Genomic DNA, 23856 nt, shown 5'->3' with positions numbered 1-23856 from the left:
TTCATTTAGGAGAAGCAGGCAATGTACGGTCAGGCTCCCTGAAGCTGCAAGCACTCAGAGGCTTCTGAACCATTTCGAGAGGACCACCCTTGGCAGGAAATCAGTACTGGTTAGGAGACGGGCTTTAGCAACTGACAGATCATAATTAGAACCTCAGCTCTGCCACTATGAGGCTGAATTGGGGAAAGCTACTTCACCTCTCTGGGGCTCGATTTTCTCATCTGTAAAATGGGGATGATAATGTGGGTCTACCGTGGCTATAATGGGGATTCAGTTAGGTAGTGTCTGTGTTAGATAGTGAATAACTGCTTCTCAGGAAAAAAGAAATATTATTAATGAAAAAGAGAGGATTTTAGAGCAACTTCAGAGAAATCAATGCCTTTAGACACTTCTGGCCACCTGTACCAACTTCACGGCTGCAGTTGAAGGGTTCCTAGTTAGAGCGTAGAAGTGGTCCCACCCCACGGTTGGCATGTCTAAGTCATGATTGTGTCTTGAGGTAGCGAATCCACCCACCCACTATTCATTCAATGAGCAATTACTGAGTTCCTACTATGTGCCTTGTATGTTGACAGCCCTGAGGATGCAGGGGAAAGTGAGCAGTGAATGGGGCCTGACAACGGGAAAGCGTTTGTTGCTCGGAGCCGGAGGGTCTGATGGTTAACAGCACAGACCTTGGACCAGAGAGACTATTGGCTTTACCACTATGTGGCTGTGTGACCTTGAGCTCACAAACGCCCCAGCTCACCGAAGTTTCACTTTCTTCATCTATAGCTTGAGAACAACATCTCCCACCAGAATTGAAGATACTTGTTTCTGTTTTTCTTGCCTACCAGAACTTACTTTTTTAAGGTTCCAATTCAATAAGCCAATGAATGTGAACTTGCTTTGCATGCTGCAAAGTACAAATGAATGTGCAGTGTTCCCTTTGGGAAGGGAAATTCACCAGGTCTGGCTTTCTCAGCGTTTACACCAGGCTCACATCATTGTCGCAGGCAGCCCTCTTGGATTGACCAGCTGGCCGGGAATCAGTCCTCTCTGCGCCAGCTGCCAGTCACTCTCATTTCCTGGGGGATTGGGGAGGCAAGGAAGGTGGTTCAGACCACCAAGCTTCCTTTGTAAGTAATCATGTCTGTGTGTTTTCCCTAAAGGAATGTAGAGCCCAGGAATCCTCCAGAAACCCAGAAGACCCTCCCCGTCTACACAGTGTGGACTTTCACTTCTCAATGGAATTCCAGGCCTGGCCGCAGCACTGCCTTCCTGCACAAAATGGCAGTGGCTTGTTAACCCTTCTGGAGAAACTTCTAGACTAGTACGTCCCTGGCAGTATAGCATAGTGTTTAGCTGCAGAGGCTCTGAAGCCAGGCTGCTGGGTCAATACCTGCTCTGCTTTGTCCTTGGCTGTGTGATCTGTGGCTGTTACTTAACCCTTCTGGACATTAGTTACTTTGCACAATGGAGATACGGATGGTACCTAAGAAACAGGTGTGTTGAAAAGTCAGGTGAGCTAAGGCAGTTAGCATGGTGCCTGACACACAGCAAGAGCTCCATTAATCCTGGGTATTGCTCCTTGAGGTCCTCATTCCCGGAGCTCCATGATGCCAACAGCTCAGAACGGGCCATTGCTAAGCATGAGATTAAAGGCGATAATATAAAGTGACTGGTGATAGAAGGACCTCAATTAATGGTTTTTATTTCTATCTTTAACTATTTATCACTACTATTATTATTTATAGTGGAGTGAAAACAAAGCTGGCACCAAATATGGATGGGGTAGCCTCTGGTTCTCACCCATAGGGCTCTGAGTACTGGTGAGACTGTGCACCAGACAGCTCGGGGAGGAAATGCTGAAGAGAAAACCAGCCAGGCCCAGAGGGTTGTCATCATTTCCATTTGTTTATTGTTCCAGGAGCAGTTTTCGCATGAGCTTAAAACTGTTTCTGTTGAGGACAGCTGCCCCTTCCTTGACCTGGGCTCAGATGGACGTTGCAGAGGCATCTCACACAAGCAGAGCAAGCCGGCAGATGCAATACAATGTTGGGGTGTGACTATCCTTAAGGCATTTGGGGAAAACCCAGGCAGGAGCAGCCCCTCAGGCTATGACCTTGCCCTCTGGCTGAGCTGCTCCACTGTCTCCTCCTGCTGAGGTTAAACATGCTTCTTCCTCTACTTACTCAGGGCAACTTGGGCTGGCTGTGCCAAAAGAGTCTCCAAGGTGGGTTTTCAGCCCAAAGGAAGCAGCAAGATGTTTATTCCTCTCTATGAAGAGTTGACCAGAGAATAATGTGTTAGGCACCACCCCATCGCACTAGCCTTTGAGCACCAGGAAGACAGAACCCATGTCTGTTTATTTGTCCTCTGCATCCACAATGCTTAGCACAAGGCAGGTGCTGGGAAGTATTGGATGGATGGATGGATGGATGGACCACTGAGATTCTGTACATCTCCTAGTTGCAGCATCCCCGCAGCTGTGTCGCCCAATGTCCACAGACAATTATAGCCTAACTCCCAGACTTTTCTCCTAAAGGCAGAGGTTTTACAGCCCAGTCATTCCTTGGTGCTTCCACCAGATGCGCTCAGTCCCATCTGTCTCCACCCCATTGGTTGACTCCATCCCAGGCTCCTCAGAGCTGACCAGACCTTAGAATCCCAGCACAAACTCTCTGACATCCGTGCCCTCCTCTACTTATATTCTGAACACAGATGTGTGGGTCAGGGTGATTCAATCCGGTTGTTGCAACAACCCCTGTATCTCACAGACTTAGCACAGTGGTGTATTTCCTGTTCATGTCACAACCCAATCAGCTATTGAGCCAGCAGTCTTACACGCCATAATTTAGCAATCTGGTTTCCTTCCACCTTCAGGTTCTGCCTTCCACATAGGGGTTTGCGTCCTAAGCTGGATTCTTATGCTCGAAATAAAGAGAATGAACCAAGGATCTCCTGAGAGATTAGGGGCCAGGCCTGGAAATGGTATACATCTCACTCGCTCATATTCCTCTGGCCAGAACCAGCACATCCCCTCAGCTTAATAGCAAAAAAGCCAGTGACCAGTTTTTCCTCAGGCTTTTTATATGGTGGAGGCCACGCCATGTTCTTACATGTTGCCCTCACCAGAGTCTGTAGCTCTGTCCTCTGAACTCCAGACTAGAGTCTGAGGTTCTGCTCCCCAAGGGCCATGGGCCTGGCTTCCTTATTACTGTGCCTGCCCATCTGCTGAGAGGCCTGGGTGTTTCCTTCACCATAGACCTCAGTGTCCGCCATTTACTTATAAATGACAAACGATGACCAGGATCCTTGGGTAACACTCCTTGCCCACCGGGATATCAAGCACGCCAATTTGTGAAGCCATCCACCCAGTTGCTCAAGCCAGAAACCCAAGAGTAATACTTGATTCATCTCTTTACTTCTTGTCCCACATCAAATCTATCAGTACGGTCTATCGGATGTTTAGACCAACCTCTAAAACATGTCCTTACTAAACCATTTGTGTTAAGTTTGTCGTTTAGATATAATTTACACACAAAATTATGTACAAATCTTAAAAATCAAGTTCCATTCATTTTTACATATGAATGCACCTGTGCTACCATCTATAAGATACATATTTCCAGCATCCCAGAAGGTTCCTCCATGTCTCATTCCAGTGAATATCCCTCTAAAGGTAACCACTATTCTGACCTCTGTCATCTTTCCTTGCCTTGCATCTTGACGGACCCATACACTGTATACTCTTTTGCAATTGGCTTCTTTTGTTCGATAGGATCTATGTGAGTTTCATGCATGTTTTTGGGTAATTCAGTAGTTTGTTTACTTATCTAGTCTCTTGTGGATGGACATTTGGTATCCAGTTTGGGGCTTCCGTGAATACAGCTGTTAGAAATTCTTTTACGCTTTGTGGTGAACATGAGCACTCATTTCTGTTGGGCGTATTCCCAGGAGTTGACTTCCTGGGTCTCAGGAAAGAGGTTTCTTGAGCTTTAGAAGGTCCTGTCATCAATTTTAAAACTGTTTATACCAATTCATACTCCCAGCAGCAGTGTATGAGAGTCCCATTGTTCCACCTCTTTGCCATCACTCAGTATCATTAGTCTAAAACTTTAGCCGTTCTGGGGGTTGTAGAGACAACCATATCTTATCATCTCCACTACTACCGCCCTGCTCCAGGGCACCATTGTCTGTTGCCTGGACACCTGCAGCAGGCTCCTAACTGGTCCCTTTGCTTTTTCTCTGGCCAAACACCCTTCAATCCATTTTCCACTCAGTATCCAGATTCTATCACTTCCTTACTACACCCTTCAATGGCTCCTGGTTGCACTTAGAAGTAAATCTATGCTCCTATGGTGACCTTCAAGCTTCCACATCTCTCTTCTCATCATTTAGATTTCAGCCCAAATAATGTCTCTCCAGTGGGCTTTTCCTAATCAAACAACATCCCCTGCAAATCACCACCTATCAAATCCATTGCTGTACTTTCTACGCATCTCTTATCACTACCTACATCATCCGGTTCATTGGCTCACCTCTTAACTATCTTTTCCCACTTACCTGAAGCTCCTTGAGAGTGGGACCTGGTGTGCCAACTGTTCCCTGCTGTGCCCCAGCATGCAGCCCAGTGCCCAGCGTGTCGTAAACCATCCATAGGTGTTTGTTGAGTTCACTTGCCTTCATCTAGGGATGGGGTCTTGTGAGGCCCCCAGTGCATGTTCTTTCAGCTTTTTCTGTTGCCATCAAGCACTATTTCTCAAGTAAAGCCCAGACTGTGGTAAGTGATATTAAAAGCATGAGAACTGGATGCTCGATTTTCCAGCCAGATTGGTCTAATTGGAATTCAACTCCACAAGGAGATTCTGACCAAGAGCAGACCAAATCCACAACTTGGCAGCTCAGCTACCCTCACTCGAGGCTTTTTACCCGCGCTTCCTTGAAACACACACTGACTCCTCAGTCTAAACATCTCCCCCTCCCTGAACATGCTCTCCCCGGCTCCCCTCCACAGCTCTTATAAAACCTGCCTTCCAGGGAACTCCTGGAGAGTAGAGATTTACTCTCCCCTTCCAGACTCACTTGTGAGGGCAAGAAAGGTATTGCTATTATTTTCTCCATTTTCCACTTGGTCAACCTGGGGCACGATCTAATGGAATCTCTCTCCCCTCCCCCCGAACCCCTCCTCTGCAGGATAACCTGGAGGCCTTCCCACCTCGCCAGAGACCTGAGACAGACCACCAAGAGCCCATCTACCTCTCTGAGACCGCATTTGAAAGAAAGCGGAAACAGAAGAGCTGCTTTTAGCGGTTTGGGAAAAAAATGAAGTCTTTTCCTAAGCAATTTCTAGTCATGTAGAGGACTGACATACCATCAAACAGGCAGGACAATCACAGCTTGCGGGGATTAAAGCCACTCTAGGATAGAGAGATGCTCCGGGCAGATAGCGGGGGCCAAGAGCTGCAGACATCCTCTGTGCTGGGCGGTGGCTCCTTTCTCTGACTCAATTTCTCTTTCTCTGTCTGTCTCTTTCTCTCTCCCTTCTCCTGACCCTGACCACCACAGCCCATATGGACCTAAACTCCAAAATGTTGCAAATAATGTCTCTATCCCTCCTTCCCTGAAATGCATAGGCAGCCCTGAAATGAGAATCCTCAGAGGTACCTCTCAAAATGTTTCTCTCACTTACACACACACACAAATAAAAACACAAATAAACACAAATGCACACAACCACCGTGCACACTTACAGAAAAAAAACAGGCAAGCATACCCACCCACATACACACATAGTCATATACCCCCTCTGCCCACATGGAGCAACTCTCATGTGTCATTCATTCACTCCCTTTCTGTCCCTGATTCTCTTCATTGCTTAATACAGACCCAGACCTGTGAAATGACCAAACTTGGAATCTTCTTTCTGAATACCTTGGTTTCCCTCTGTCTCTAGATGTAGATATGCCTGTGTTCACACAAGGACCTATCTGGTCATCTTCCTGCTCACAGAACCTTCGTCACACACCTGTGGAATGGCAGCCCCTGCGATCCTGCCCCACTTTGCTCCAGAGTGGAGCTTCAGTGCATTGTTTCCGCAGTGTAGCGGATCCCTTGGTGGACAATGCACAGTGGCGACTTCCATCAGCCTATTTTGAAGATGTCATCATAATTGATGGCAGTAACAGATGGCCCTGGCTTCTCTGCTTATTGGGAAAGGGTCAACAACAGCATGACAACAGCCGCATGGAGTAGAGCAAGGACTCCTGCAACTGAGGTCAGCAGAGTGGGGTTCTAGTTCTGCTCCCAGGCTCCCCTGCCTGTATTTCCACTGGCCAGCCGTTTTCCCCTGAGGACCCAAGTCTCTTCGTCTGCAACTTGAGGGTGGCACAGGATTCTTTCTTCATATACAACAATGGCCTATTGCCTATCATTTTTCACTTGCTGTGTTGACAGAGAAAATCTTAGTCAATGAGCTTCTTACAGAAAATCAATATCTCTCTGAGTTCAAGCAGCAGGAAATCAAGAACAAAGGGCACACACTGTGTATGCCCTGTCATTCAATTACGCATCCATGCATCCATCCATCCATCCGTCCAACCATTCATCCATCCACCTCTTTCTACCTCCGCTTCCATCATCCTAGTCAAAGCCAACATCATCTCCATCCTGTACCACTGCAATGTCTTTCCAGCTGGTCCCCTGCCTCCCTTCGTTCTCACCTTTCCTACAATCTATTCTCCACCAACCAGTTCAAGTGAGCTTTTAAAAATATAAACTGATTCATGTCACTCCTTGTCTGAAACCCTCCAATAACATCTCCTTGACCTTAGGATAAAATCCAAACTCTTTACCCAACTCGAGGTTCTGAGGCATCTGTCGTTCCCCTCCCTATCTGGCTGTCCTTAGACAACAATCCCTCTGTCCCACTATACTTCAGCTACTTGAGTCTTCTTTCAGGTCCTTTAACACATCAAGACCTCTCTCACCCAAATGTTTCCATTGTCACCTAGATTTCTGTTTCTTACAAGCAACATGGTCTTGTTGGACTCTACAATGACAATACTTGACTAATTAAGTCAGAGTTGACCACAGTCCCTGGGATGGCCTAGTGGGCCATGTCACAGCTGGGCAACATTCTTAATTCTGATCATACACAAATCCTTACTATTTTCTGCTCCCATTGAACCAAATTAATGAACTTCTATCTGACATCATTAATTTAGATTATGACACTATTTGATTCAAAGTCAAGTTACACTAAATATTTTTGGGCTCAGAGCTCAGTAGATGAGATCTATCTATAGGATATGACATTGGTAGACTTTCCAAACGTGAACAATAATGTGCTCTGTAACTAGTCTCCAAGGAGGACAGCAGGATCTTCTATACAAAGGGCAACTAACTGGCTTTTCTTCTAAGAGTGATAGATTTGACCTTGACCGGGCCACCGGCAGGAGCTTGAACTCCATGTCCTCGAAATACATCTCCTCCACTTGTTGATGTCAGAATTCCATTGCAATTTCTCAGCTGCATGCTGGGCTTTTCATATCACTGCCTTGGATGTAACAAGCATTCTCAACTCCTCCTAATCTTATTAAACTGCTGTTCCTGCAAAGTAACTGGGTGATTTTCAATCCACGCATGTTGGGATTTAGTGCAGCCCCCAAGCAGCTGAGCTGATGTCAACTTCTGAACCCTGAGCAGCCATATGCACCCAACCTCCTCTGCCACCACCTTTGATGGCTGAGGGCTGGGGGACACCCTGCCTCTCTGGCTCTTGGGAATGAGGCAAACAAGGTCAGAGGTGGCTGAAGGGAGGCAGAGGGGAAAGATTGTCTCCTGGTCCTCTCCATCATGTGGAAAAAGAAGAAGGCTGGAAATTAGGAGCCCTGTGTCCTGCCTGCAGCTCTGCCCTTCCCTTCCTGGGTGATATTAGCCAAGTCACTGTCTGTATTTGGGCCTCAATGTGGGCCCCAGTTTCCTCATTTATGAGAAGAGAAGTTACACGGATAGTTGTGAGTCTACTGCACTCAAACGGGGATCAAGTTCTCTAGGTTATGACCTGCCGATTGTCCGAACCAGAGGCTGTGACAAGTCTGACAGACTGGCTGAATAGTTGATTTCTCCGTATATATATATACACGAAATTTTAGAAGTATAACTCAGAGAGGAACACAATTGGTCTCTCTAAAATATTGTCTGCAGGATATTAGGATCTAAAAAAATTTTTAAAAACATTTATTGGGGCCGGCCCAGTGGCCGAGTGGTTAAGTTCGTGCATTCCGCTTCCGCAGCCCAGGGTTTCATTGGTTTGGATCCTGGGCGCGGACATGGCACCGCTCATCAGGCCACGCTGAGGCGGCGTCCCACATGTCACAACTAGAAAGACCCACAACTAAAATATACAACTATGTATTGGGGGGATTTAGAGAGAAAAAGCAGGAAAAATAAAAGAAGATTGGCAACAGTTGTTAGCTCAGGTGCCAATCTTTAAAAAAAAAATGGTTTATTTCCCTCTTCCCTCTGTCTTTTCCTCCCTCCCCTCTCCTTCTATCTCCTTCCTGTCCTCTTTCCTTCCTCCTTCCTTCTTTTTCTTTGTCTTCTTTTTCTGTCTTCTTTTTTTCCTTCCTTCCTCATTTTCTTCTTTTCTCTTCCTGTTATTTGATAACTATGAGCCAGACTAATTTTTCTCCTGGAGTCCACTTGCCTTAGACACCTCAGTGTTTCCGGGAGGTTGGAGAATATCGGTATCCATTAGGGTTCTCCAGAGAAAGAGAATGTGTGTGTATGTGTGTGTGTGTGTGTATGTATATGTAAAGGAAGTGGCTCACAGGACTGTGGGGCTGCCACTCTGAAGTGTGTAGGGCAGGCCAGCAGGCTGGAGCTCAGGCAGGAGCTAATAGTGCTCTCTTGAGGCAGAATTTCTTCTCTGGGAAATCGAGATGTTTGCTCTTAAAACCTTCAAATGCAGTCCACCTATATGATTGAAGATAATCTCCTTTACCTTAAGTCAATTGACTGTAGGAGTTAAGCACATTTGTAAAATAACTTCACAGCAATACCTAGATTAGTGTTTGATTAAATAACTGGGTACTGTAGGCTAGCCAAGTTGACACACAAAACTAACCATCACAGCATCTAACCACTGGGCGTGTCTAAGACCTCCAGGCCTTTTCATCAAAATCCCATAGGTTCACCCTGACGTGACACTTCATTCCCCTTTCTCTCCAGGACAGGGGACTGGAAGGCAGTGGCTGCAGTTGCAGCACTCAGCCTCCAGCTCGGGGAAACTCAGGGAGCCTTTGGGGGGCCAGCAATGTAATGGCGCTGTAAAGGCAGGCCTGGAGAGTTGAGGGAGGCTGAGCATGGACACACAGCCCTGTCCCCCATGTTGGGCTCCGGGGCCAGCAGGGCAGGAACTGCTGCAAAGGGGGTCTTTTCTTCCTAAGCCAAATTCATGTTGAAACTCTGATCTCCCCAGCAAGAAGGCAAAGAAGAAATGGCTGGTGCTCATGATTTGAGATAAAGATGACACAAGAGGACGGGGATGGTATGGGTTTCATCAAGAGGGTACTTCATCATCATAAGCATAATCAGAGAAAATGGATAGCCTTGGGTTTGGGGAGGCTGAGAACTCAGTAGAGAGAGTTTGAAATGAGGACTGGTTGGGAAGAAGCCTCTAGAACCATGAAGCAGCCCATCTCTACTTCACAGTAATGGCGGTAGTGATTGAAGCATAGTGGTCACAGGAGCAGTAACAGCGAACACTTGTTCATCTCATACTATGTGCTAGCACTGTTTAAGCACTTTATGTGTATAACTCGTTTGATCTTTGCAGTAATATTATGAAGTACTTGCTATTATCTTTCACATTTTATATATGGGGAAACTGAAGCACAGAGAAGTTAAGTAACTTGCTCAAGGTCACAAAGTTAGCAAGTGTCAGAGCTAGGATTCAAACCCAGGAAGTCTGACCGCAGACTCTGTGCCTATAACCACCACACTATACCGCCAGAGGGCAGGGTCCAAGAGATGAGGCAAATTCGGAGACCATATTCAACAACAATTTTTTACTGAGCAGTAATTAGGCTCCTGGTGTTTCTATAGGCACTAGCAATGTAATGGTGAAGAGAATGGGGCAAGGGCGTCCAGTCACAATGGGTGGAACATGGCAATCACAGGACCTGGTAGGTACTTCCAGTTTATTGGTTATTAGCCATATACATATCCAAGTATATCTGGATATCCTGGCAGTACATATACAGAGCTAAGTAAATCTTAGTCCCTAAAATAAGAAGGTGGGGGAAGATTCTTTTGTCAAATTTGAGAAATACGGGATAATGTGCTCAAGGTCCATCTATGTTGTCGTAAATGCCTACCATTTGCAACATGGATGGACCTTGAGGGTATTGGTGCTAAGTGAGGTAAGTCAAACAGAGAGAGAGAAGTACTGTATGATATCACTTATATGTAGAATCTAAAAATGTCAAACCTGTAAAAAAACAGGGTAAAGCGATGGTTACCAGGGAATGGGGGGTGGGGGATAAGATTGGTGGGGTTTAAGGGTACAAACTTGTAAAGAGTGGTAAGTAAGCCATAGAGATCTAATTCACAGTGTAATGAATCTAGTCAATAATACTGTACTATAATGATGTGCTAAATATTGCTTCAATGACAATCATGTTACAATATATAAATGTATCAAAGTACATGCCACACACCTTAAATTTACAAATTGCAACATGTCAAATTGATCAAATAAAAAGGTAAAAAAATAAATATTACCAAAGGAAAAAAAAAAGGAAATATGGGAGACTCAGTCATTTGTAGATCATTGTTTTGATATTGACATTCACAAGGACAATGTCGTAACTTAGTCATCTGAAGAATGAACTCTGGAGCCAAAATTCCGGGTTCAGTCCAGGCTCCGATGTTCATTAGCTGTGTGACATCGAGCAGGCTGTTAAACTTTGTGTGCCTCAGTTCTGTCGTCTGCAAAACAAGGATAATAATAGGAAACCTCCCTCCTGGGATTATGAGTATTTAATGTGTCAATATTTGAAAATACTTAGAATTGGACCTGGTCGACTGTAAATGCTGTTTGAGCGCTAGGAAAATAAATTCTATCTTTTATTTCAGTATGTTGAAAACCGAGTGGATCATCTCTTTATAAATATTTCTTTTTTGTCTTCCCTACTTCACCAATGACATCACGTTTGCTCCAGTCTTTTGGTTCACACGGAGCCCGTGCCAAGCGTCTCCCAGCACTGCCCTGATGGGGCTTTGATGAGACAGAGCTGTGGAAATCTAGTTCTTAGGTGACACCCTCAAATTCCCCAAGGCTCACCTCTGAAATGAATCAACTCCTTTCCACGACTTGCAGGTTGAAAACATCTAACGGCTCCTTAACAACAATTCTTCAGTTTAGCATTTTACATGTGTTATGGTCTAGCTATCTAGTCAACCCTCCGTCCCACACCTCTTTGAGAGGTTCCCAAAGTTCTAACCTTCCTGAGCTACATAATTCCTCCTTTTCCTGTCTCCAGACCTTTGCTTACATTATCATTTATATCTAGGGTGCATCCTCTTTTCTCTCTCTATCTGACCAAATGTACCCCTTCCATCAAGGGCCAACGCATGGTCACCTCCAATATGACACCTTCCCTGATTTGCCACCCTTCATGGTGGTTTGCTCCCTCCTCTCAGCCTCCCAGGTGAGATATTTGCACCACATCCAGTGAAGCTCACATCTGCCTTCGACTCTGATTATCAGGAAGACAGTGGGTCACAGGGTTAATGGCAGAGATTCTGGAGTCGGAACATTCTGGCTCTGTCCTCATTTTTCCACTTACTAGGGTCGAAACCAAGGACGAGATTCAGTTTCAGGCCTCAGCTTTTCTTATCTACACAACCGCAATGATAGTGCCTGTCCCTTAGGACCTCCAACTGGTCCCCTGTTTCTACTCCTGTCCCCGCAGCGCATTCCCCACACTGCAGCCACAGTAACTCTTTGAAAACTTAAATCAGTTAATGCTACTTCTCCGCTTTGAAGCCTCCAAAAAAATTCCATTGTCCTCAAAATTAAGTCCAAAGTCCTTCCGTTGGCCTATAAGGCTTCTTGATCTTGATCTCATTTCCCACCATCCTCCCTCTCTCACTCTGCTTCAGCCCGCTGGCCTCTTGGCTGTGTCCTGTGGACAATCCAAACATGCCTCAGGGCCTTTTCACTTGCTGTGTCCTCAACCTGGAAGGTTCTTCCTCCAGATTTCCCTGTGACTCACTCTTTTATTTTGCTCACTGGAGTCGCTTTCTCAGAGCTGCTCACCATAACATGGCACTACTGTCCCTCTCCACTTTGCATTTTAAGTTGTTACCTCCAGGAATATCCTATAAGTCTTTGTTTATTTATTTCCTGTAAAACTCTCTCCTCAGCACCACCATAGGGTATATTAACTTCATGAAGGTAGAAGACCATTGTGTTTTTCACTATTTTATTCCAGGCACCACAAACAAAAAGTTCTTGGCACATACTTGGCACTGAGTAATAATGATTAAATGAATGAGGGAGGCTTAGCATCGTGCCAGGCTCCAGGTGGGCACCCAGTGTGCACGAGGCACTATTATTGCACTCTTCTTGCTGGACCTCACATCTGTCTTCCCCGCTGGTTTGTGACCTCTTCAAGGGCAGAGGCTGGGCCTTCTTCATCTCTGCGTCCCCCACAGAACCAAGCACAGAGCGGGAGCCAACCCGCGCGTGTTAACGTCAAAGACCTCTGCAGACATCAGAGGGCAAAACCAAAAAAAATGGAGCAAAAGCAGCCCCTTGGCTGGCTGTGCGGGCACTTGATGGATTGGGGACATTTCAGCACCCTGTTATCTCTGGCAGCGAGGACACAGAGCCCTGACAGAATGGAGAAAGAAGAGCTCCAAGAACTGCCATGGGGCCCAGGCCGTGCCCGTGGGGTTGTCCGCCTCCAGGAGGAGCACACGGAGGAGCGTCCCTGGGCCCTGCCCTGCCTCCTCCTCCTGGCCTTTCACTGCTTCCTCAGGAGCTCTGTCTAGCAAAGCTCAGCCCCCGCTCCAAGACCTCAGCCCCCAGCGGAGCAGAGACACAAACTCCTTCCTACATAAGCATCAGTCACTCTCCAGGAGTGAGCTGTGACAAGACCCCATCTGAGCAGTGCCCGGGGAATCCGGCACCTGGGGAGCCATGTGTATTTTCTCCCAACTCTTTGTCATGCTGTGAATGTTATTAAAATGCCCTATTTATCAGAGTGAAAAAAAAAATCCCAGCTTAAGCCAAACAATATACAGGCTTTAAAATACAGGCTGTGAATTTAATTTCCACAGAAGCAGTGGTGAGCAAGTAAAGGGAGGTAATTTATGATTCTCCTGAGGGAAAGCCGAAGGCAAGCCAGACACTCAGAGGTGGTTCTTTTCTCTCCTCCTGCCCCGCTCACACCCCCGCCCCCCCAGGCCTCTGGCTGGGCCCTGTTGTCCTGGAAGCAGTGCCTTCCCTGGGTACAGCGGAAGTGCAGAGCCCAGCTGGTGGTGCTGTTGATGGGAGCCATGGGTGAGCGTGCCAGCTGCAAACATCTGGAACGCCCCCAGGTGTGTTTACCTAAAGAGAGAGGGAGCATCACGTATTAGGGAAGTGAAGGATGGTGGTTTAAAGAGGAAGTAAAAAGATAGGCAATATTTGTCCCCTAAACTTGGTATCCATGCAAGTGAACTGAGCAAAACTCAGCTTGATAATAGTGGCTCGCCTCTAGGATTGTTTACGATGGACCACGTGTCAGGCTCTGTCCCAAGGGCTTCTCTTGTGTTACTTTATTTCATCCTCACAACCACCCTGAGGCAGGTACTCCTCTTATTCTCCTTTTATAGATAAGAAAACTGAGGCTCAGAGAGGTTAAGAACTTACTCAAGGCCACAGCCTGTGGGTGGCAGGCGGACTGGAATGCAGAATGTCTGCTCAGCCAGACCCCGTGTTGGAGGGGAGTACTGGATCCTGCCACCACTGTAAACCTCACCTCGAACTGTAGTTTCTTCTAATGTTCAGAATAACAATAACTAATATTTATTGGCACTTAGCACGTGCTGCACTGAGCACTTCTCAGGTTTTGCCTCGTTTATTTCTGACAACAACCTCAGGAGGTAAGTTCTGTCATTATCCCCACATTTCAGATACGAATGCTGAGGATCAGGAATGTGCAGGGAGGTGCCCAGCACTGCGCCACAGATAAGGGGTACAACCAGAAGGCAAAGCCGGGCAGCCTGGCTCCAGAGGCCACCCTAACATAATAGCCTGTGCCCTCACGGTCACTTCAGGTGCAAGAAGAGACTTATGCGAAAGCCTGAGCTTGCTCCTTAACGTGACACCAGAGTTTCTCCAGGAGTGACGTATGTAATGCATTAGGTGGCACGTGGGAGGACCATCTTAATTTTCCCAAGTGTGTATTACTTTTACTGTGTAATCAGGGAAAAGACGTAGGCTCAGTCAGTCACATACTAGCTGTGTGAACATGTGCAGATCACTTATTTTCTCCAAGCTGCAGCCTCTTCAGTTTCACCTGTGAAATGGGAAAATAAGGCCTACCCTGTACAGGTGTCTGAGCAAGCGCCTGAGGCATAGGAGGCCCTCCGAGTATGGGAAGGGAGAGAGGACCGAGGGAGGAAGGAAGGAAGGAAGAAAGATGGGAAGAAAGGAAGGGACAGAGGGAAGGACAGAGGAGGGAAAGGAGGATGGAGGAAGGAAGGAGAGTCGGAGAGGACAGGAGGAGGGGAAGCAAAGATGGACCACAAACTGATGTGTATCGTGGGCATTTGAAAATATCTCTAAAGCCTTAACAACACTTCAACTGGCACTTTCTCTGTACCAGGCCATGTTCGAAGTGTGTGCCTGTCTTCCAGTCCTTGTGATGACCTTATGATGTAGCTAACATTCCCTCCACCTTGCAGATGAAGAAACCGAGGCACAGAGGGGTGAGAGGTCTGCCGAGGATTGCTCCGATAGCAGCTGCCACAGCCGACGCTTGAGCCCAAGCCGTCCATGCCACTAGCCTGGAGCTGCTGCAGTGAGGGGAGAGAGGGAGGGGAACGGGTGGCCTTCGCCCACACAGAGCTCTTTCTGTTCCCTCGTGGTGGCTGGGCTGGCCCGCCCACCCCTCAGTGGGCACTTTGTAGGCCCCCTCAATCAATTTCGCCCTGTGAGGATCTCCCTTACCTGTGAGCCTGGCATTAGGAAAAGAGGAGGATGAGACAAGTGCGCATCGATATCTCCTATGTCCTGTGCTGGCTTGTGGCCTTACCCTCTTCCATGCAGATGGTCCCCAAGTGCAGCCCACATACCACTGAGGTAGCACACGGAGAAATCATTCAGTTTTTGAAGTTATCTACTATTTTTGTTGGCTGAGGACGATTGGCCCTGAACTAACATCTGTTGCCAATCTTCCTCTTTTTGCTTGAGGAAGATTGGCCCTGAGCTAACATCTGTGCCAATATTACTCTAGTTTGTATGTGGGTCACCACCACAGCATGGCTGACAAGTTGTGTCAGTCCATGCCCAGGAACCAAACTCAGGCTGCTGAAGCAGAGTGCACCAAGCTTATTCACTAGGCCACAGGGCTGGCCCCAAGTTATCTACTATTTTAATGTATGTTAGAAAGAGACAATGTTATTGAGATTTACAGGATGCTCTTAATAAGATCATGGGTAAATAATATGCAGGTTAAAAACAGAAGTAGGTCAATTTAAAGGGTAAAAATTAAGCAAACTGTAACCCTGGAGGTACAATTAGGTGAAAACAAAACAAGGATAATAGAAGTTTAGGAAATAGCATTGTTTCATCTAATTCTCTCTATAACCCTACGTATGAATCAGTTATTCCCATTTTAAAGATGAGGAATGACAAGGTTTAGATCAATCAAGCTTGCCCAAGGTCTCAAAACTTGAAGTCAGCAAAGTGGAGCTTTGAATGCAGGTGCCTGACCAATGCAGGGTTTTCCTCCCACTGTTTCAAGGGTTTGCTCCTCCTCCTACACTTGACCTTGAGATCCAGAGCAGACCCAACCCCGCTACCCTGACTTCCCTTTCTGTCAAGGTACTCATTGAAATCTGGAGGAGTTGCTAAAGCCAGTGCAAGTGTATTTATTTAAATTGTCAAGATAAATTAACTTTTAGAGCCCCACTGGAGGAGTCCTGCAAGTCTGGGCCGTGGGTTGGGAGCCATGAATATGCAAGCGCACGCAGCCGTTGAATTAGGCGGCTGCAAACATATTTGGAGGCAGCTGCTCATTTAATAATCTGGGACAACCACAGGAATAGACAACCGGTCGCTCTGGCCCATTTGCATGGGTAAAGTGATAATTTTATAACACAATTGCAGCAATTAGGTTTCCCCAGACAAAGCCAGGGGAACACCATTTGGGAGCAATCTTGGGTGTTGTCAGCTGAAGCCTACTGCAGCCTCGCCCCAGCTGTCAGACATAGCAACCTGTTTTCTGTAGATGCAGCCTTGTGAGGCGGAGGGGAGGGTGGCTCTGGGAGTCAGGCAGACTCAGGTTTGAATCTCAGCATCGTTCCCTATGAGCTACGGAACCCCCAGCTGATTGCTCAATCTCTCCAAACCTCAGTTCCTTCCTCTGTGGATGGGGATACCATTGGTACCTTCCTTTAGTGGGTGGCTATGAGGGTTAAAAGTGATCATGCATCTATAAAGCTTTTGGAACACTGGCTGGTCCAATGGTTCTCAAACTTCTCTGAGCATCAGAATCACTGAGGATCCTCTAAAAATTTTTGATGTCTGGACCCCACTTCTAGAGATTCTAGCTAGAACGTGAACATTGGAATCTTTTCAAACACTACAAGTGGTTTCAATGTGTTGTCAAAGCTGAAAACCGCTGTTCGAGTACAAAAGATCTGCTTGATAGACAGAAACTGGAGTTATGATTTTCTCGTTATTATACCTGCGTTCGTGGAGCCATGAAAAACTCCTTTCTCACTTATAAGGGGCTTGAGATTCATCAGCAATTCAACCTTGGTCCTCATCCCTGGTCTAGTCAGAGTCCACTCTTCTTAGAAAGGAGGAAAGTGGGATGTGGTCGGGTGAGGGAGCATATCTTTGAGGGGAACCGGTGATGATGGGTCATTACCTCTGAGCACATTTTCCAAAACTGGAGGCTTTTAAATGGCCACTAAAAGTAATATATAGATAGAAGGTTAAGACTATGGTGAATAGACACTGGAGAAAGCAGTGTTCAAGCAAGGCTATGAAATACCTAGACAAAGCGGTCAAAGTGTGTTATCTCTTAAAATGCTCACCCCCCTTCCCCACTACCAAGGGATGCTGCTGAACCAGTTACTTTGACCTTGATGCCCTTCCGGCAGTCCTCTCCCAATGCTATAACTTGTTCTTCCTGGAGAGGCATGAGGCATGAACCTACCCCCTGGGCATCCATGCGAGACACAAGCTGTAGCTTCCTTATCTAACTACTTGTGGCCTTGGTTCTAGTCCTCTGCTCGTCCTGCTGCATTTCCCTGCTAGGACTGAAATCCATCCCAAATCCTGGCCTTCTCGACTGGGTCATTCACCCATGCCCAGCCTCATCTCGTCCTGCTTCTGACATCCTCCTTTTCACCTCGGCTAGAACACTAAGTCATGTTAGAATATATGTTCTAAGTCATGGACACGTGTCGGTGGAACAACCAAGAGTCATTCCCTGCTCTTTTTGCTGGCAGAACCCACTTCTCATTTTAGAGAACAAAATGCCAGATACTCACTCATTCTCCCAGACTTCCTTGCAGTTAGTGGTAGCCCAGGGCTGGCCAATGCGATATTGACAAAAAATCTTCCAGAGGGCTTTGGAAAAAGATGCTTCTCTCTGATAAAATGAGAGAAATATATGAGGAGAGGCCTGTGATCCTGCCTTTGGTCCTGGTCTGGAATGCTCTTGTGTGAGGATATGGTACTTGGAAATTGTAGGAGGGCCTGCAGTGCTCCCTAATATCTGAGTTTCTTTCTGTCCATGTAACACACCTATGCAACATTTTCCAGCTTCCTTTGGAAAAGGAAGTTTCCCTGACTAAGTTCTAGATTGTCAACAGAAGTGATGCTCTCCACCTCCAGGCTTGGCACATCCCATTATGATTCTTGCTCTTTCATTCTCTCTCCACTGGCTGGAGACAACTCTGAGGACTCAGAGGAGAGCACAGACACAAGATGGAAGGAGCCTGGGCCCTTGAGTGACAGAGAGGAAAAGAGTTCCCTCTTCAACTTTCTCCCATCAACCTTCATTGAACTATGATATACGAGGGAGAAATAGTCTCTTTCTCAGGATAACTGTTATTGCCACCAAAATTTTAGGGTCATCTGTTATAGCAACTACACTACTGTAACTAAGAGAGAGCAACTGTGGTCATTTTGCCACCAGATGGGAGAGAAAGAAATCTGACTCACTGAGAATGACAGACTGGAAGATAGAAGGAACTTGTAATCTGACACATTCTCTGAGCAGCTACACCAGCCTGAAGACTCCTGCTTCCAGACTTCTTGTTTTATAAGGTAATAATAAGCCTTCCTGATCCCCACCCAAGCTCCCATGAGACTAGGCAAGGGCCAGGGGTGGGCCTGGCCAACTCGACCTGGGGGCTTGTGGCTGAGGGACTATAGGCCAGTTGCTGGCGCCACACAAGGGAGTTTATTAAAGAGGAAGTGAGCAGGGCTTTGTGGTAGTTTGAGGATGTGATGGTCAGTGGGGGAAGTTCCTCTTTCTTTAAAATGGAGCCCAAGCAATCATGCATTGATGATCCTTCATCCTGGGACTGATGCTCATTAGGCTCAGCCCCCATGGATGTTGTGGCTCACGTGTAGGCTGGCACCCAGCATGCGCTCTACCAGAATCTTCCCCTCAACTCAGTTTCCATTTGTTGCCTGCCTTGGTGCTCCCAGGCCAACAGAGGAGGCAGAGGAGTACGGCTGCTCTCAGGGCTGCAGCGCCCCAGCCCCAGGGCTGTAGATGATGCTCTCACCCCCACTGCTGTGGCCGAGGTCTGACAGTTGAGCTTCAGCTCAGAACCTCAGTAACGTCCTAGGAAACTATTCATTGACTCTTGTTGACGCATTGGATACACTTTCAGTAACAGGGAATTCATCTGAGTTCCAGAAAGCAGCGAAGTTAGTGATGAGCACAGCTTTATTTCACACAGAATCAGCCTTACAAGTCTTTGAAGCTACAATAAGGGTCCTGGGAAGTCTTGTCTGACTATAAAATGCTAGTAGACTCTGAGAAGCCCACTGGTGATAGGACAGTTAAGGATTATGATAATGAATTATTGCACATGGCCCATGACCTGGCCATGTTACAACTCCGTGCCTTTGAAAACACTAAGAAAGGAGTCCTGTATTTTCTGACCCAAAGACAGCAATAGTGCACAGCAGGAAGTGGCTCCCTGTTGGTGGAATTTGGGATTCTTAGCTGATGACTAGAAGAGGCTACATGGACATGATGCCCAAAGGAGCAATGAATGCTCTTTGGAACCTCTGAAGCAGCGATACGTGATTACTAAGGAATGCTGTGAACATCCAGAGGGGCTGTTGGGTTGGAAAGCACAGAGGCTTGGATGCTGGGCTGGATTACTTCTAAGAGTATCTCTTGAAATATTTCTCTTTGAAGAAAAAGAAGATCTACAGATTTTAGTGCTACTGCTATGGACTGAATTGTGTGGCCCCAGAATTCACATATTGAAGCCCTATCCCCCAGTGTGACTGGATTTTGTGACAGGGCCTGTAGGGAGGTAATTAAGGTTAAATGAGGTCATAGGGTGGGGCCTTGATCCCATAGCATTAGTGTCCTTATAAGAGACACTAGAGAGCTGTCTCTCTCTCCCTGCCACGTGAGGACGAAGCAACAAGGCAGCCATCTATAAGCCAGGAAGAGGGCTCTCAGTGGGAACAGAATGCACTGGGATCTTGATCTGAGACTTCCAGCCTCCAGAACTGTAAGAAAATAAATTTCTGTTGTAAGCTCCCTAGTCTATGGTATTTGTTATGGCAGCTCAAGCTAACTAAGACAGCTACACATCAGAGGATTCAGAATTTCTTAAGCAGAGGTCGAGAGGCCTCAAACAGAGGAGACGCCCTTCTCTATTCAAGTGAACGTGTCCAGTGGGCAGCCAGTAAACCCCGGGCTGACTCTGAAGGCCTGCTTCCCTGGGGGAGGTTCTAATAAGGGTCGCCATCTGCCTCCACACTTTTTACTATGCCGTGTAGAAAAGATACAGAGCCATCGCTTCCTGAGAAGTTTAAGTGGTATCTATGGTTCTCTGATGTTCTCTTCCACCTGCTGACACCAGAATTAGTGAAATCTTCATATCTCCTCTCTCAGGCAGCCAAGACTCTCCTCTACATTTATACGTGAATTGATGTCCTACAGAGCCTGGAAAATGCACAGAAGTCCAATGTGGGTACAATCCACGGCACTGTGGTAAAAGCAAATCAAAAGAGAACTGGATTTTACATGCAAGGAAAAGAGACTCAGAGAAGTTATTTAACTCATCCAGGTAACTAGAGAACTAAGACATAACTCTAAGCCCATGGTCATAACCGCTACACGGTATTAGAAACAAGGTGTCGTATAAACGAGAAAATCAAAACCACTCTTCATCCCATGACCCAAAGATCATAATTGTTAAAATTTAGATTATTTTTCTCCAGTTTTTAGAACTTGGGATTGTATTATATATATTCTGCATTCATCTTTCATTTTATCTAATATCATAAATATTTCCCATGACATTAAATATTTTTTCTAATACATGAAAAATATAAAAGAGGACTGAATGGAAGTTTCTTTTTCAGGAATATGTGTAAATACTTTTATCTTCCATTTCTTGAAGAGCATCCAGTACACAAATCTGAAAACAGATGTATGTTGATAATCGATATTATATCTGTGGACAAGCATCTCGGGAAATCACCATGTAAGGAATCCTTTTCTGAAGGAGAGCAGGACCCAGGGGAAAATCTGTGCACGGACCTAAACCTCATTAATGAAAAGCCATCACTCCCAACGATGCTTGGTGTCGTTTCTGATGAGAAGAGGGAGTCCCTGCCTCAGAAAGCAGCTGAGACACACTGTTTGCTGCTCTGTCATTTGAAACCAGACACCGACATTTTAAAACAAACATCAACCGAACCCAAACTACACCAAAATTCAGTCTGAAATGGAAGTAAGTGGGCAGAAGTCTGTCATCCATGATGGTGTAGAAATTTCTGTCCAGGTGCATACCCACCATATCATACAGTCTTGCACACTTCAGTGTTTTATGGTCAATAAAATATCTGTATTCTTAAGGAACAGAGGAGTAATAAACATTCTTCTTATCAGTGGGGTTTTCTATTATTTATAGACAAATACTGCATAGCCCCAATTAATGTAGGCAATAAAGACCTTTCCTGTTCTCTCAGATGAGATTCCATGTCCACTCAACCAATCCCAGCTACTCCTGATTTTCTCCATCACGGATTTCTAGGCTCCCTGGAATATAAACCTGCTTGACTAGAATAAGCACTCTGTGAGGAAAGGGGCTCTGTCTGTCTTCCTACCATCATATCCATGGCGTGCCGAATAAGCCTGGCACACAGCAGGTGCACACTAGTGTTTATTGAATGAAAATGTTCCTGGACGTCTTCCACCAGAGTTACTGTTTCCTTCATTGGGAGCCGCCTATTCCTTTATCATGTCCCTCATCCTCCTCCATCCTTACTTGGACTCCTGAGAGAAACAAAGGGAGGCTGAGGCAGTAGGCACGGAAGAGAAAGAACACTGACCTGGCAATCAGAGGAACTGATGGATGGTCCACTTACCGGCCATGTGGCCTTGGGTAAGTGTTTAATTCTTTTGACCCTCTTCTGCTAAATTATAATGACGATGATGATCATTGATAATCAATGAACTGATTAATTAATTCAGTGATAATCATTGAATTGATTATTCATTAATGAATAGTGTGATAGTCCACCTAGCTCCCTTTTTCAGGGCTAACACTCATCCCCCAGATACTGGGAATATTAGTTGTTGACAGCACTGCTCTCATGGCCTTGACCAAACTTATGCCCCCTCTATGGGGTGGCCCCAACCTATGAGTGGCTGATGGGCAAACACAAAGGATCAGCCCCATGATGCCAGTTTGGGATCACTCTGAAGGCCATCCCACTCCTGAGTTCCCTGTGGGAGCTTCTGAGTCTTCAGCTGCAGCCACGCAGCAGGTCAGCTTCTTTCTCTGCCCAGTCCTGCCGTCCCAGCTTCCTTACAGGTGTATCTCCAGAGAGAAATCCCAAGTAAACCTGCAAGCAATTCTCCATTTCAGAGTCTGTTTCTAGGAAACCTTATCTACAGCAATGCTGATGATGTTGGGGATAAGGGTGATAGCTTGTCCAATGGGGCTATGGGCATCTGGGATGGGGTAATGAGCACTGAGAGCGCTCGGAGTCGGCTGTCCAATGTGTGTCAGTTAAATCTGAATCTGAAGCCTTTCTTCGGCAGAGGAAAAAAAATTGATCCCCTCGAGAGACATTTGATGCGATTTATTCCTCCTTATGATGTCGTCCCAAGAGGAGATCCATTAGTCTTTCTGTTCTGGTTGTTGCTGTTCTGGCTCCCCAGGGGGAAGTTACTCCCCAGGGTGGGGCTGTACCCTCTAATGTGCTCCCTGAGTCCGTGGCGTTCTGTATGCTGTGAAAGTCTCACTCCCTCTGGGCTCTTCCATCAGAATCCATCCCCACAAGCTAAAAACAGCCCCAATCACCTCCTTTCTTGGATTCCAAGAGAGCTAATCCTCTGTCTAGTGCTTTATCGGGCTATTGAGAAACACCCAGAGAACCCTGCCAGTCTAAACAGAACATAGCATGGGAAATCACATTAGACCTCCCTGTTACTCACCCAACACTGCAGGCCTTAAAATTCTAACACCACCCCGATCCTCTTACTGTAATGAGAGTAGAAATTGATGCCATGTCATTCTATTCTTATTGCAGTATTAAGATTCTCCTAAATAGTACATTGAACTCAAACTCTGGGGAAATTCTCTGCTAACCTACTTGAAACTGCCCTAGAATCAGCCTTAGATTGTTCAGGATTTCTAGTCTGATGATATCAAGGGAGGATTGTGCCTCTTTAAAAAACTCATTCCCGCTGGGATCTTGAAATAGAGGCTTTGAGGAAATTCACTAACAGAAGAGGGCCTGATGGGATGGAAATGCAGGAGGATGACTTGAGACAAGGTGCATGTGAGTGAATGTTGGTCCATATTTATTATTATCGCCTGACAGCTTCTTCAGGCCCACCTGTTGAAGAAGGACTCAGTCATAGCTCCTGAAAAAAGTACATAATTAGAGATAGAACCTGGGTGGAGGGCAGGTAGATGGTGACAGGAAGAAGATCACACTTCCAGGCAAGGCAGAGTAAGTGGAGAGACTTCCAGGTGGGTGGCTGTCATGGGATGCCACACAAATTCACATTTCATAGAAGAACCTGAGCTTATAATCGGGAGGAGGTGGCCGAGTGTGACGGTGGCCACTGGATACCATTTCGGTTTCTTCATTGTTTCCAGAAGCCTGATTTTGATCAAGTAGCAATGTCCCCAGATCAGGGAACAAATCACATCTCTAAGCCAGTCAAGTCAATCTGTGGTTGGTGGATTGTTTCAGGGTAGGCTTGTGACAAGTCAATTACATGAAAGAGAGAGGCTGCTGGGGGCTTGTGGGAAAGACATTCCTCCGGGGAAAAAGAGTCAATCCTTATGACCCTGCCCTTGCACTCCTAGGTTATCCCAACACACATGCAGATGACATACATTCACCAGAATATACCT

At 46.3% G+C, this 23856-nt stretch overlaps 1 pseudogene; it reads left to right on the top strand.

Moving 5' to 3' along the window:
- The first annotated feature begins 13554 nt into the window (after nt 1-13554).
- LOC124242001 (ER degradation-enhancing alpha-mannosidase-like protein 1) overlaps nt 13555-23856 on the top strand; it is an 87961-nt pseudogene continuing 77659 nt past the window's right edge.

This window comes from Equus quagga, chromosome 7 (genome assembly GCF_021613505.1).
Source record: "Equus quagga isolate Etosha38 chromosome 7, UCLA_HA_Equagga_1.0, whole genome shotgun sequence".
Taxonomy (NCBI): domain Eukaryota; kingdom Metazoa; phylum Chordata; class Mammalia; order Perissodactyla; family Equidae; genus Equus; species Equus quagga.
The sequence above is the reverse complement of the archived record's forward strand: the minus strand, read 5'-3'. Positions and strand labels throughout refer to the sequence as shown.